The 14,413-nt window shown below is 40.1% G+C and overlaps 1 long non-coding RNA gene across 1 annotated transcript in view; it reads right to left on the reverse strand.

Moving 5' to 3' along the window:
- The window catches only part of LOC122461515, a 41,378-nt gene extending 32,560 nt beyond the window's left edge, over positions 1-8,818 (reverse strand). Inside the window, exons 1-3 of the long non-coding RNA XR_006283453.1 lie at positions 8,691-8,818; positions 7,923-8,071; positions 7,012-7,114 (exon numbers count right to left, since the gene is read on the reverse strand). This is a non-coding gene — a long non-coding RNA (uncharacterized LOC122461515). The remainder of the gene's footprint in view (positions 1-7,011; positions 7,115-7,922; positions 8,072-8,690) is intronic.
- Positions 8,819-14,413: the final 5,595 nt, after the last annotated feature.

A 14,413-nucleotide genomic window follows, 5' to 3' on the forward strand; every position in this document is an offset into this window, starting at 1 on the left:
TTTCAGAGGCCAGGATCTTCAATGTCAACCTCCAGGGACGAAAGGGTAGTTTCACACCCCAGCTCATTCTTTGTCCTCTCAGTTCCCACAGCTATAGTGGCAAATTATGATGGGCTAATTTTGTTTTTGGTTGGGTTTTTTTAAAAAAATGCATTGTGAACTTCTCTCTCTCTCAGAAATGGACTGAAATCCACCATTTTACTCAGACAGGTTCTCAGATAGTGACAAATTTCTGTTTCTACCAAACTTCTCCAGTTCAAAACAATGACCTATAAATGCTACAGTTTTCCTAGTAACATACCTTGATATACAGTAGAACCTCAGAGTTATGAGCACCAGAGTTACAAACTGACCAATCAACTACGCACCTCATTTGGAACTGGAAGTACACAATCAGGCAGCAGCAGAGGGGAAAAAACCAAATACAGTACAGTACTGTGTTAAACTACTAAAAAAATAAAGGGAAAGCAGCATTTTTCTTCTACATAGTAAAATTCCAAAGCTGTATTAAGTCCATGTTCAGTTGTAAACTTTTGAAAGAACAACCATAATATTTTGTTCAGAGTTACCATTCCCAAGGTATTAGTAACTGAGGTTCTACTGTATCCCTGAAAAAAACAGCCCAGTGGTCACTATGATACTATAAGGGTAGTTAAGCTCTGGAATAGGCTTCCAAGGGAGGTTGTGAAATTCCCATCATTGGAGGTTTAAGAACAGGGACGATCTAGGGTTACGTAGTCCTGTTTCAGTGCAGGGGGCTGGACTTGGTGACTTCTTAAGGTCCCTTCCAGCCCTACATTTCTATGATACCAACCCGAGTCCTATTATCTTCAGAGGGAGAGACCAGAAAACTTGTGTCCCCATCATGCTGGATCTCTCCAAAAGCAGCCCAACTGCCCACTGCTGCTCTGCAGTAGCTGGTTCTAGTATTTTCCACTGGGCCTGCTGATCTGAGTACTCGACATTGTAAAGGCCCCCAAAGCTTTGGCACAACCTACACCCCCAATGCAGCCTGGGCAGGAAAAGCTTGAAGAATCTGAGAACCTTCTTCCTTCAATCTCTTCCCCATGCCGTTTGGAGTTCTCATATTATTCTGGTATTTATTAGCCCAGGGTGAAATCTGAAGCCATTAGGATCAGGAGCCACAATGCAAGTGTCATTGTGGAGTCCCCTGCTGCATGATAGCAGGGAAAGGATCAGGCAATCTTTGGGATGGATGGCTGGATCATAGAAACACTAGCCATTCCTCCTGGCCTTCACCTAAAGGCAATCAACCACAGTTAGCGCAGAAGCTGCTAGGCCAGCCCAGGAAAACAAGGGGTAGGAAGCAAGAGTGCCATATGTCTACCCCCAAAAGATGTTTCAACAAAATAAATAAGGGAGTGTCACATATCAATGCTATTTGGTGGAGGAGAAAACAGTTGGTGTAAGACAGCCTACTAACAGAGCTACCAAAAGTTTCCTATGATGTCTTGGATAAGCTTTTGCTAAGTACCCAAACTTTGGGATGTTTTTCCAAGCTGAACTGAACCTCATTCATCACCTTTTGAGATTCACTGATCACTAAAAATTAATGCCTTCCAAAGCCTCTAGTCTGCAAATTTCTTTCCAACAACGTTTGCAATACAAATAACTTGACAACCTATACAAGATGATTTATGCTATGCCATCTTTTTCATGCAAATAAATTAAAACAAGAAAATGCAATTTAGAGTCAATTGCATTGTATAATAATATAAAGAAATAACTATGTCTGTAGAACTCTGTGTACAGTGTGCTGCTGCCAGGGTTCCTTGTGATTTAACCTCCCTGGACATAGAGACAAAGACTCTGAACTATTTAGATTTGTATATAAATAAAATCAATCATTGTATGGCTTCAGGCATGTCTGGAAAAGACATTTATTCTAATTTCTTTATGCTGGTGTCATTTGATGGAAATGTGGCAAGTTTGAATCCAAGTTAGGGCTTGAAAATAGCCCCAAAATAACTAAGCAGCACTGAAGATAGTGAATCAAATCAAACCAAACCCAAACTTCTGAAAAACACTTTGGCTAGTTAGCACCCTTTCCACCCTACTGGGCCTCCCTGTCTTGCTGAAATTCATAGCGGAGCGTAGGGTGCTTCTCAATAAGTCAGGCAATCTGTGTTAGACAAATTGTCATTTTACCAGCATACGTATGGAAATATACATGAGCTTTTCTGTTTCAGTTAGAGTGCCCCTGAGTGACTGACGTCTGTCATGACAACTGTAAGCTTACTTCATGCACTATATTCTGGGAGGAGTTGTTCTGGAGAGAGAAGTAGCCTGTTTGGTTAGAGTACCGGTAAAAACTGACTCTCCAGAATGTGTATCTTGTGTGTGCCTGTGATTGACAGCTGCTTATCCCTTTGTATTTGACCCCAAGTCCTTAAACACTGTGGTTAACATTCACATTTGCATTTTTGTTTTGCTTTTTAAACTTTATCAAACCACAGGAAAACTCCTCTCTCTCTCTCTTTTTTTTTTTTAAACCAACTGAGCAGAGGATGTCACTTGTTCAGTGGAACATACCAGCAGTGACATCCACCTAGGACTCTGCTTACAGTACTATATCCATCTCTTCCTTTAGATGGGAAGTGACTTATAGATTTGTTTACGATAGCTGTGCATATAGCCAAACACAGTGTAAATGTTTCAGGCTCTGAACAGTCAGGGGATGTAGAACAAAACCTAAAAAATTTATAAAGACAGTACATAAACCCTTGCCAGGTGATACTAGTTAAAGCTTCATTAACAGCATGTAGTTTGTTCTAAGCTGTCCCACTATTACAAGTCTCTGCTACACTCAAGGACACACTGCTGAGGCACCTGGTCAGGCCAAATCAAACAATCGGCTGTTAAAGACTTACATTAAATTGGTCTTGTTCAGTAACAGACAGGATTTTATGGTTTGAGATTCATAGACAAATCGTACTAAATTGACATTTTATAAGCTTTTTATCTGTAAAGATCTACTAATTATTTTAACCTCTGCCGATTTCTATCAAATACAGAAATGTACTTTATGTTTACTTGCCCTGCCATTAACAGGTCAGGCCTTTTTTATTATTAAGAAGCTAGAGCTATTTAGAATATAGTGGATCAGTTGGAGAACAGTGTCCAGTTCTTCTGGTAATGACAGGACCCCATGAGGCAAGGTCAGTCCTTGCATGACAATGTTTTGCCACCACAACAGTCTTCTATGGCACGGATAGACAGTGAATATGAGGCAATTAATCTGGCTCTTGAAAAATAACTCCTTTTTACTAGGCGTGACCTTGTCAAATGGGCTTGTGGGTTGATTTTCTTGTTTCATCTGCTGTTCTGCGTTTTGTTTAGCAAGACATAAAATTAGCTTTGGGTTGTTTTGTTTTGTGTTGCTTTTTTGTCTCAGCATGAAAAATTCATGGCGGTAAGGAAGATCCTACAAAGGAGAGAAGTGAAGTCTCATGTTCTAAGCACAGGCCTGGAATCTCGAAACCTTAAGGTCTAGATTGACTCTGTGGCAGAGTCACTCTGTGGCCTTAGGCAAAAATCTCTTCACTTCTCTGCGGGCTAAATTAAGGGCCTGTCACAAGACTCATATGGGGCAGAGCCTAGTTGCTCTGCCCTAGGAGCAGACCAGGAACTGCAATGCCGACAGACCCCAGTTGGTGGCAGGCGGGATCGAACCTGGGACCTCTGCAGCTTAGTGCATAAACCTCTACCCCATGAGCTAAAAGCCACGAGGCCCTTAATTAAGGCTGTAGAGCAGACCATCTCTCCTTCTAAGGGGTCTCGCTGCCACTAGATGGGACAGAACACCACACCCAGGAGGTGTGTGGGTTACAGAAGCAGACGGTGACTCCGAAAGTTTAGATTTGCCCCAGCTATGGGGAGCAGGAGTGCAATGAGATACCTTGCTCCAGTTCTATCTGTGGTGCACTGTATACCCCCTGGCACACTGCTATTGGAGACAGAGCCTCTCATTTAAGTCCCTAAACCCCAGTGCAGAAGAAAGAGTATCCACTCCGAGGCAACTGCTTCCCCCCACAGACTCCCCTGTTGCTTCCTGTCATGGGGGTATCAGGCAAGGGAACTAATTCCTTGCAGGTATGCAAGATGGGCCAAAATGTAGCTAGATTGGTTTCCCCATTTGTAAAATGGGAATAAGACGACTTCCTTGTTTCACAAGGTGGTTGGGAGTTATTTGTGAGATGCTTTAAAAGTGAAATCTGGGATAAGTCTTACATCATGCTATAATCATGCAAAGACCCTTTGAGTCCTCATTTCTCTCCTGTCCAACCATAGGCAGCAACATTTTAATGAACGCTCTGTGGACCAGCTTTTATATTTGCACAAGCTTTTATCAGCCTCCTGTACATTAGAGGTGAGTGAATAATCTATAGCTAATAATTTATTCAGTGAATTGGGCCTCCTTTTTCTGTTCTAGAATTGTGAGCCATTTCCAGGTTTCCTGCGTTTATTTGTTATTCAAAATTTGCAAATAATTCATGGTCTATACATTCAACTAATTGACCAAGGATAGAGCATTTCAGAAGTTGTGTTGGTTAATTTTGACTGAACACACAGGTCATATGGTGTCTCTACTTTCTATACAAGAAAGAAAGAATAGGAAAGAGCCATAAAGACACAACTGAGTTCTAAATAGTTGTATCTTCTAGCTATATACAAGCATACAAAGCCTAGGTGTGTATACACACACACACACACACATATATACTGTTGCTCTAAGGATCTGGTGATTTCTTCAAGAAAAGAGGAGAACCCAATGGACAGCTACCATACTATTTAAAGGAATACTACCCCTATTCCAATCCCTGACTATATTGTTTTTGTTCCTTGATTAGATTAATTAGGCTCTCAGACTCATGTTTCCAGGGAAAATACTCATGTTTAGAAGTTCAATGCTTTGTGAGCATATTGACTAATATTTGTTTAAAATTTAGTATTTCCATGAACAGTTCCATCAGTAAAGTCATTTCCTACAACACTGACAGAAAGCAACACACAAAGGGCTTTAACAGAGGCCAAGTTAATTTTTTTTAAATGCCAAGTGCACAGTCACAGAAAACAGAGCTAATTCAAGCTGTAACATCACAGATACTTTGTTTTCAGGTCAGTAAATACATAATCAAGGGGAAAATATATTTCAATATGAAATGTGTATGGGTATAGGGTGTGGGGGGAGTGGCAAGATCCATGGTAAGTTACTGTATTGCAAATGGCTTCATACTGGTTCATGGAAATGTTATTTTAGTGCACTAGTGGTTTTAGCAAATAAACAAATTACCAAGTGCAAAAAGTGCTTTTGGAAAATACATTAAGGCAATTTGCAAATAATTGCCGTATGCTTGGCTATTATGACTTTGACTTCTGAAGTATAAAATCTCCCTGAGACAATGATGATAATCATGTTGAAAGCAGTTGCCACCCTTTAATCTTCTAAGACAAAACAGAGATCTTTGGGGACTTGGGACCTTGTCACTAAGTAAACAGCTGACAGGAACGTAATTTGAGTGAAAAGCAGAAAGGTCACCTGTTTGCCTATGCAAAATTCATCAGTTTCCAATTGCCATTAGATGGGGGCAGCTAGTTCATCCCTTACACAAGTTTCTCATTAAATAGCCTCTTTGCCAATAAAGAAGCTGTCAGAGACACCGTATCCGGAAAGGCTTTGTCTCTCAGCAAGGATTCATTGTCTCTGTCCAATGGTTATTATAAAGGGAGTTCAGGAAAAAGGCATTAAAAACATAAGAGCAAAAAGTTAGCTGCTGACAAATCTATTTAAATGAAAGAACAATGGAAACAAACGGTTCATTCTTTAAAAGGAGAAAGGAAAAATCATCATGGTTATGGAAGCACCAGTTTAATTTTTGTTTTCCATTTTTTAACCTAAACTTGTTAAGTTTATTAAAAGAGATGGCTTAGCTCCTCTAGTGACTAATTCTTCTATTTATCAGTAAGATGAATACAATAGTGCCTGCTTCCCCATAGTGCCCTGCCAACATGCCTTGAGCCTGTCCTGGAGCAACAACCTCTAAGAGTAAGGGGGTTGTTCTTACTGACTTGAATGGAAAAGACTTCCACTGACTTCAGTGGACAGTAGATCAAATCCATTGTATCCATTCAATCCTTGGGCTCTCTGATGATACTGCCAGCAAGGATACTTGTTAGTATAAATACTGAAATGGACAGCTGCGCACTTAGAAATGAATAGAGACCCTCCATTTAGAGAGCTGGCCATTGGTTATGAGAGGGCTAAATGGGTAAATCAGCTGCCAGTCACAACACTAGCATTTTAACTAGTAGCATAGACCCAAATTAATTAATAGTGGAATTACAGTACGTGTCCATCGGTAGTACACCAAGAATTAATTTGGCCTTTTTCATTACAAAGGTTTTGTATGCCATTATCAGTACTGTGAGCCATGCGGTCTCTGAAGCTAGCTATGTTTTAATCTAGTATCTCACTAAGTAACCTTACTTTTCATCAAATCTTGCATGGTTCTTCTTAAGGATGCTATAGAGAATGTCTTAAAGGTTATTTCATATTTTCTTATCTATGTGGATCTAATTTCAACAGATAGTAATAAAATAATTTGCTAAATACACTTAATTTGAAGATCAAAGTTGTGCAATTTACAAAGGTAGGTATCATCTCAGTTGAACAGATTGGGAAAAGGAGGCAGAGTTCCTGGTTCTCGTCTACCTTGCACTTTGTGCAAATCTTCACATCGATGCAACATAGTGCAAAATGCTATTACTGATGCAAATGAGTGGTGAATACTAATTCTGTAGCACTTTGCACAGGTATAAATTATTACACTGGGTACAAAGCAATAGAGTATGAGACCCAAGGAAATTAACTGATTGGTCCAAGATTTCAGCAAGTGTTGGAGAGCCAAGGCTAGATCTCAGATTTCATGATTTCCATTCCTGTGCCCCTGTCACTAGAAAATGCCGCTGTCCCCTTTCCCAGTCACTTACTTTTGTGTTAAGGCATTATTCAGAAATGACTCTGATTCAATCCATTTTATGGAGCTGAAAGACCTTTAGCTGATGTGGCTGAACTCAGAGTCATCACTCAGGGCTAAAAACAAACAGAATTTTTTTCTACTTTCAGTGCTCTGACTGAGGTCCATAAACAAATCAAGCATAAAGTTATTTGCGAAAGTAAATTACGGTATTTGGAAAGTAACTTCTTTGCTGGGATATGATAGTGTAAGTGAACAGCAGATTAATACTTTACTGATTTCCTAGCCTACTTACATCAGAGTCTTGTGTAGCCAAATGATAGGGAACTTTCCATCTTAACACACTTGGCTGATTACCTCTCATATTTATTCTAAATGTTTCACCACCATAAATAAGGTGATTAGAACATAAGCTCTTTGGGGTAGGCACTATGTCCGCTTCTGTTTCTGCAGCATCTAGTGCAGTGGGGACCTGATCTTGGCTAGAGTCAGAGCCCTACCTTAATATCAACAACAAACAAATACAAAACAGTGATATTAATAATGTCTGAGAAAGTAGAGTGAAGCTATTTGGAATGGAAAGAATGAGAGAACACCTCATCAACCCATCCAACTCAGCCAGCTACTGACAAGTAAAATGCTTAATGGCAGGAAGTTTAGAGTAATGAGGAGCTACTAACATTAGAAAAATTGTAATGGAGGTGGGGGCGGAGGGGAGAACAATACTTACAGTGGTATTGAGCTGTGAAGGAAAACCATCCATCCAGAACAATCACAAAAGTTGCCTCTTAGCAAAAACATAAGATGCTTTAAAGTGCTCCCAAAAACAGAACCAAGAAAGGAGAGTCTAGACCTGACAATACAGACTGAAGAATGAGAGTTTAGGCCCCATGTTTCCATGGCCATGGCACGGGGATCACTCACCACTGGGGTGCCTCTTTGTCGCAGTCTGGGGAATCAGATCTCATCCAATCTGGCGACTCTTCTGTCGTTCACTTGCCCTGTGGCCTCTCTCTCTCTGTGACTTGGGGTGCTCTCTCTTCATGACTCATCCCACCAGCTAGGTCACAACACTAAAATAAAAGATTTGGCACAGCTGTGTCTTGCCTGGGTCCACTGGCTTGGGCTTGGAGGGCTTAGGCGGTGCAGCTAAAAATTGCTGTGTGGACATTCAGGTTCAGGTGGAGCCTAAACTCTGGGAACTTTCCCCCATTGCAAAGTCTCAGAGCTCAGACTCCAACCTGAGCCCAAATGTCTGCATGGCAATTCTCAGCCTTGCAGCCCAATCCCTGAAAGCCAGAGTCAGCTGACCCAAGGCAGCCATGGGTGTTTAACTGATATGTAGACATACCCTATATAATTTCCCCTTCTGCAGTACTAAACTCTTTCTGGATCAGCTGTCAAATCCAACAATCCTGTGCCACTTCCCAGGGGCTAGTAAGGGTATCCAAGCCCACTACACTACTCCAGGTTCCAGACCAGGGACCCTACAATCAGCAGCCAAAGTCTGAAAATCTCTGTCTTCCAGCCTCACTGTTCTTTCCCTGGGCTGCTTCCTACTTCATCTCCCACAGGCTTTTTTCTCCACCCTTTTGGGTAAATTCTTCCCTCAGGGCCAGGATCCCAGGGCTGGCTAATTCTTATGCCATTCCCCTGGTTTCCTCTTTTCCCCTCTCTAAACTCAGAGAATACCTGGTAGTTTCCCCATGGCAGCTCCTTCCTGCTGCAACCTTTCCTAAATGTATGCCTTTAGCCAGCTTCTCCCCCAGCTGGGCTTTAACAGCCATTAGTAATTTTCAGTCAAGCCACTCTCCCACAAGTGCAGCCTATATAGTCAATTGGCCCTATTTGGGCCACCTTAACCTTCAGGGCTGGTGTGGGGTGAACACCCCATCATAGATAGAACAATGAAGTTAATGGGAACTTCAAAATTAACCCTCCCTATAAATTCATTGGTTACCATTTCAATTCATAAAACTATAAAGTGCTGGTATCACAGAGATATGACCTTGTAAATAAATTGAAGCAGTTGCACCAAAACTCACCTGCATGTGATAGAATTCTATTGCAACTGGATATCATATTAGTCTTCACTCCCTGGTCTGAACTCTTTGTAATGTTGCTGTGTGCTGTTAAATATTCACTGTGTTCCACCCTAGAGTTGCCAGCCTTTGCATAGAAGGTGAAGCTATTCCATAATGTGTATTAAAAGTTTTGAGGGTCCTTGAAAATGAAAAGCACTATATAAACTAAGATGTTTCTCTCATCTTTAAGGAGTTAAATTTTATTTTCCAATGTCATGTGATCAAACAGCCTCACAGGTGTATGAGATTTTACCTTTTCTTAATATCACCCCATTACTCTTAGTTATACTTTTTACATCTGCCAAATAACTCTTCCCAGCCTTGATATTTCCAACCTTCAAATACATGTAAAAAGTTCTACTTCCCCTTACATGATCATTTAGCTAAGCCACACATATTTAATTCTTTTAGACCTTCCTCATAAATCCAACCAGACCTTTAATCATTTTTGTTGCTCTTTTAATTATCTCCATCTTTCTGGGACTGAAGTGCTGAATACATCTTCTAGATGTGGTGTCACAAGGCCCACAGAGAGACTACCACCTCCCTGTTCCCTGACATTATACCTCTGTTTATGCAGCCCAAAATCACATTGTCCTATTCTGCTACCATAGCACACTGAAAGCTAGAACGTAATTTTCTCTTCGTGATCTAACCAAAATGTCTTTGGGGATTTCTGTTTTCTACATTTCTCTTTCTATGTCCTTAAGTCCTTTATGACCTCATCACTGTTTGAATATCTCTCTATAACTGAGAAGTAGGAGCAACAATCTCTCTCTCTTTCTCATCTCAACCTACAAGAAAAATAGCTGTGTGTGTATCTACACACATGTAAAGGCCTCACTAAGGAAGAGTGAAGAAAAATAACTCTGTGTGTGTGTATGTGTGTGTATGTACACACACATGTAAAGGCCTCACTGAGGAAGAGCCAAGCAGGGGTCGGCACCACCATGTTGTGCAACAGACATTTGACAAAATTACCGTACTTAGTGACAGACATTGTGGGACGGTATGTCATTCAGTCATTCAATTTTTTGAAAAATTACCACAGACCTCAAAATTTTTACAATGGACACTTCTGTCCGTGTACAGACACGTTGCTGGCCCCTGGAGCCAAGTCAACTAGATGAGTGTTGTTCATTTTCATTTAATATCTTCACGTTATCCTTCCTGTGACAACAGGCTGACAAACCTCCTCTGATTCAGTGATACAGTGTTGCGGTCACTGGCAAGACAGACTAGTTTATTCTGCACATCCACACTCCTACAGGCCAACAGTAGAAAGGACATAGCCAACCTTTTAAAAAAGTTAGCACTAGAAATGCTGACAAGCCTTATGGTTTGCTGGAGGGAGCAAAAGCTGTATGTTTGGACAGATGAATAGATAGTTGATGCATCCATAAAATATGTTACTTATCCAATGGATCATTCCTGACTTTTAATTCTGTCCTCTTCCTTTTTTGGATTGGCAAAGACAAATTGAAATACTCCAATTAAATTACAATACAGTGCCTAGTCTATTCATTTTGAATGTTGAAATGATTCACTTATTCTTTAGTTTTTGTTATCTCAACTGTGGAACATTGCTCAACTGATGCCATAAAGATCCCAAACAAAATTTGTTGAAAATTAGCCACTAGCTGCCTAGAAAGGAGCCTTTTTTTATTGAAGTCAGTATTTAATATACATTATTTATATAGCTAAGTTATTTATGATCAGACATGCTACCTAACAGAAATGTTGTACTGTGTGACTTTGCAATAAAATATCATTTTTATTTTTCTGTTTTTGTTTTTTAAAACAAACCAGAACATTGTGCTGCATAAGCAGAGAAGTCTTTACACTATTGCATAAGAAACTAGAAAAAAATAGATAGGCAAGGTTTGAGCTGAACACTAATCTGCTGTGTCCTAAGGCAAAAAAGCCTGTAAAAGAAAAAGTTTATAGGCAGCAAGAAAAGCTAACTAGAAAATTAATGCTGAGATATTTTCTGTCTCAAAAAATGTGACCGGGGATACAGGCAGTGCTTAATTTGTGCCAGGACTTAGCCAGTGGCATGTCTGGGCTTATCACATCAGTTCTGAATGTAAAAAAATTGCTTCAGCCCCTGCACCTGTTTCATTACAAATTAAGCACTGGATAGAGACTTTGTTCATTTACTATGTCTCCATTCATTTTACCAGCAGGACTGGAAGACTTCTGGCCTGATTTTATACTAGTGTAATCCCACTGACATCAGTGGAGTTACTTTTGATTTCCTTACGTCAGTGAAAGCTGAGACATTGATAAGATTGTCAATAAGGGTACTGAACAGAATCAATTATGATGCTCGTTTGTGTTATATAGATACCTGCCCACTAGGAGCTGCATTTAGGCCACAAACTCATTTCACAAAGGCTGCAGAACAGCTGTCAGACGGTAATGATTTTGGTCAGTACTGATCCAGACCAGATTCTCTAGTGGCCTAAAGATAAACGGATCTGTAACCCATCATTAACCCTCTGAACCATTCATCCCCCCAACTAATGACATGTTAATGTTCATTAAGATGTACTGCTTTAGTCTCTGCTTACCAAACAAGTCTTAGCTGCTGCTATAAACTCACAGCACGAGACTGGTGCTCAGGGACTAGTGTGTCAGAATAAGCTATTTCTAAAGAGCTGGTGTAACATTAAAGGAGTTCTGCTAGAAATGAATAGCAACTGTTTCATTAATCTCACTTGCGTTAAACTTGCCTTAATGGGCACCATTACATAACCCTAAAATAGATAGATTTAAGCTGCCACAGTTTGCGGGTTATATAGATTTAATGAAGAATAAGAGTGAGGTAGAATTGGTGGTTATGTTGAAGAGGTTTAGAATTAGCAAATCATCATCCAGATGGCGGTAATGAACTACCTTAGTTGTGCTTCTTAAAGTATTAGACCACTATTAACTTGATGATGATGGCGGGTACATGCTTTGAGCCTCTATCAGTTTCAGAATGTCCAATAGTAACCAATACTTGCAAGGAGAATGCAAATTAAAACAGTTTATCTTGGTATCTGAAAAATCACTTGTGCGTGCTCTCCCTCTCCTTTGAATGCTGATAGCCATTACAAAAGTAAGCTGGAGAACCTCAGAGTTTATCTAAGCAGAAGAATTATAGCTCTGTGGGCAAGGAGATACATGTACTCAGGACTATACATGTATGCAGATGGGAACAGTAGAACAAATATCAGGAGCATCCTGTGGACAGACACAGCATTTATGTCATCAAGAGTTTGAACACTCAGCAATGTACAAGTGATGTCAGGAAGAATCAAATTCCAGCAAGAACATTAGCTGACGGAGCAGAACTGAATATGAGCTTAGTTTGTTTGGGATCTATGATGGATAAGAGTTGTGACACCTGTCCAGAGTCCAGTACCGGGCTCACAATATTTCAGTCAACTGACAAACCAAGGGAAATATAGCCTACATGTTTCCCATGCATAAATTTTTAGCAAGTGCTCTGAACCCCCAGATTACGATGCTATATTTCCAGGTAAACTTTCTATATGATTTTCCATGAAGACAAGAGTTACTGGTCACTTCTTGAAATATATGTATGGCATATTGGTCTTTCTGTTGACGTCTGTGTAGTGAATTACACTTCAGTCTCAAAACACACAAGACAAGACAGACAATGGCCCACATTCTTCCATGGGTTACAGCCTCTGGAACCCCAGTGAAGCCAATTTAGGTTGCATAAGATGCAAGTCAGGAGAATTTGGCCCTTTAAATGTAAACCACTCCAATGTTTTTCATAAACAGCAATCACCCACCCTTGAGCTAACACCTTGTGACAACAGTCTGAGACAACATTCCGTAATGATTTTGACATTTTTAGACTCACCACTAGTCTGGGCAAATATAGTAAAAATAATAGAAGTGGTTTCTGGTATGAAGTAGACTGCAGCCATGGTGTAGTAAAAAGGCAACATATTCTAATGCTGCAAACTTCTAGACGAGAAACTTACACACTTAAACAGTAGGAGCTGTGCTCAGTTAAAGAGGGGTTCCCTTGTGTGTCAGCGGGCATACATGCTGCATATGGACCACCAGGATGCCTGCTGGCGTGTTGGCTGTATTATTGTACAAAATGCAACTCATTGTGCCAGGCTTTGTCCTCAGTGTATCCAGCCTCCAAATAAAAGACCCCCCTTAGTTAGTGAACGGTTTCAGAGTAGCAGCCATGTTAGTCTGTATTCGCAAAAAGAAAAGGAGTACTAGTGGCACCTTAGAGACTAACCAATTTATTTGAGCATAAGCTTTCGTGAGCTACAGCTCACTTCATCGGATGCTGTATTTTCCACTTTATGCATCTGATGAAGTGAGCTGTAGCTCACGAAAGCTTATGCTCAAATAAATAGGTCAGTCTCTAAGATGCCACTAGTACTCCTTTTCTTTTAGTTAGTGAAGTCTGCTTTAATTCCCAGAACCTCAGAGTTACAAACACTAGAGTTATGAACTGACGAGTCAACCACACACCTCATTTGGAACCGGAAGCACACAATCAGGCAGCAGAGACAAAAAAAAAAAAAAAGCAAATACAGTATAGTACAGTACTGTGTTAAACATAAACTACTAAAAAAGAAAGGCAAAGCAGCATTTTTATTCTGCACAGTAAAGTCTCAAAGCTGTATTATGTCAATGTTCAGTTGTAAATTTTAAAAAGAACAACCATAACGTTTTATTCAGAGTTACGAACATTTCAGAGTTACAAACAACCTCCATTCCTGAGGTGTTCATAACTCTGAAGTTCTGTACCAGCCATTACCAGATACAGAGCCAAGACAGTTTTTTCAAAAGTCTTTTGGAGAATCTTTTGGAGCTTGATTCATTGAGAAAGATAATGTTTTTAGGAATATAGCTAAGCCTCAATGGTCCATCTATCTCCTATATTTTTGATGGTGGGCTACACCAGATGCTTTAGAAGAAAGCAATGAAAAAATCCCATTATGCACTTGGCAACTTGTGCACAAATATACCAAGAGGAGGAAATATTTCCCTGGCCCTAGCTGGTGATCAGCTGAAGCCCTGAAGCATGATGATTGATGGCATTTGTAATTTTTATCCCAGCTAGTGACAACTGCACATGCTATTATAAGAACATAGGAATTATCATAACGGAAACAGAATAATCCAATGGTCCATTAATCACGTGGACTCTTAAGGCAGATGACAAGAAGCAATGTACTGTATAGACAAAAACACATATCTTCATACCTGTATGTGTACTTATACATTCGTATGTATAGCCTCATGTTACAGGTGTATTTACAGATACATTCACACAAAAGGACACAC

This window comes from Chelonia mydas, chromosome 8, assembly GCF_015237465.2.
Source record: "Chelonia mydas isolate rCheMyd1 chromosome 8, rCheMyd1.pri.v2, whole genome shotgun sequence".
NCBI classification, from domain to species: domain Eukaryota; kingdom Metazoa; phylum Chordata; order Testudines; family Cheloniidae; genus Chelonia; species Chelonia mydas.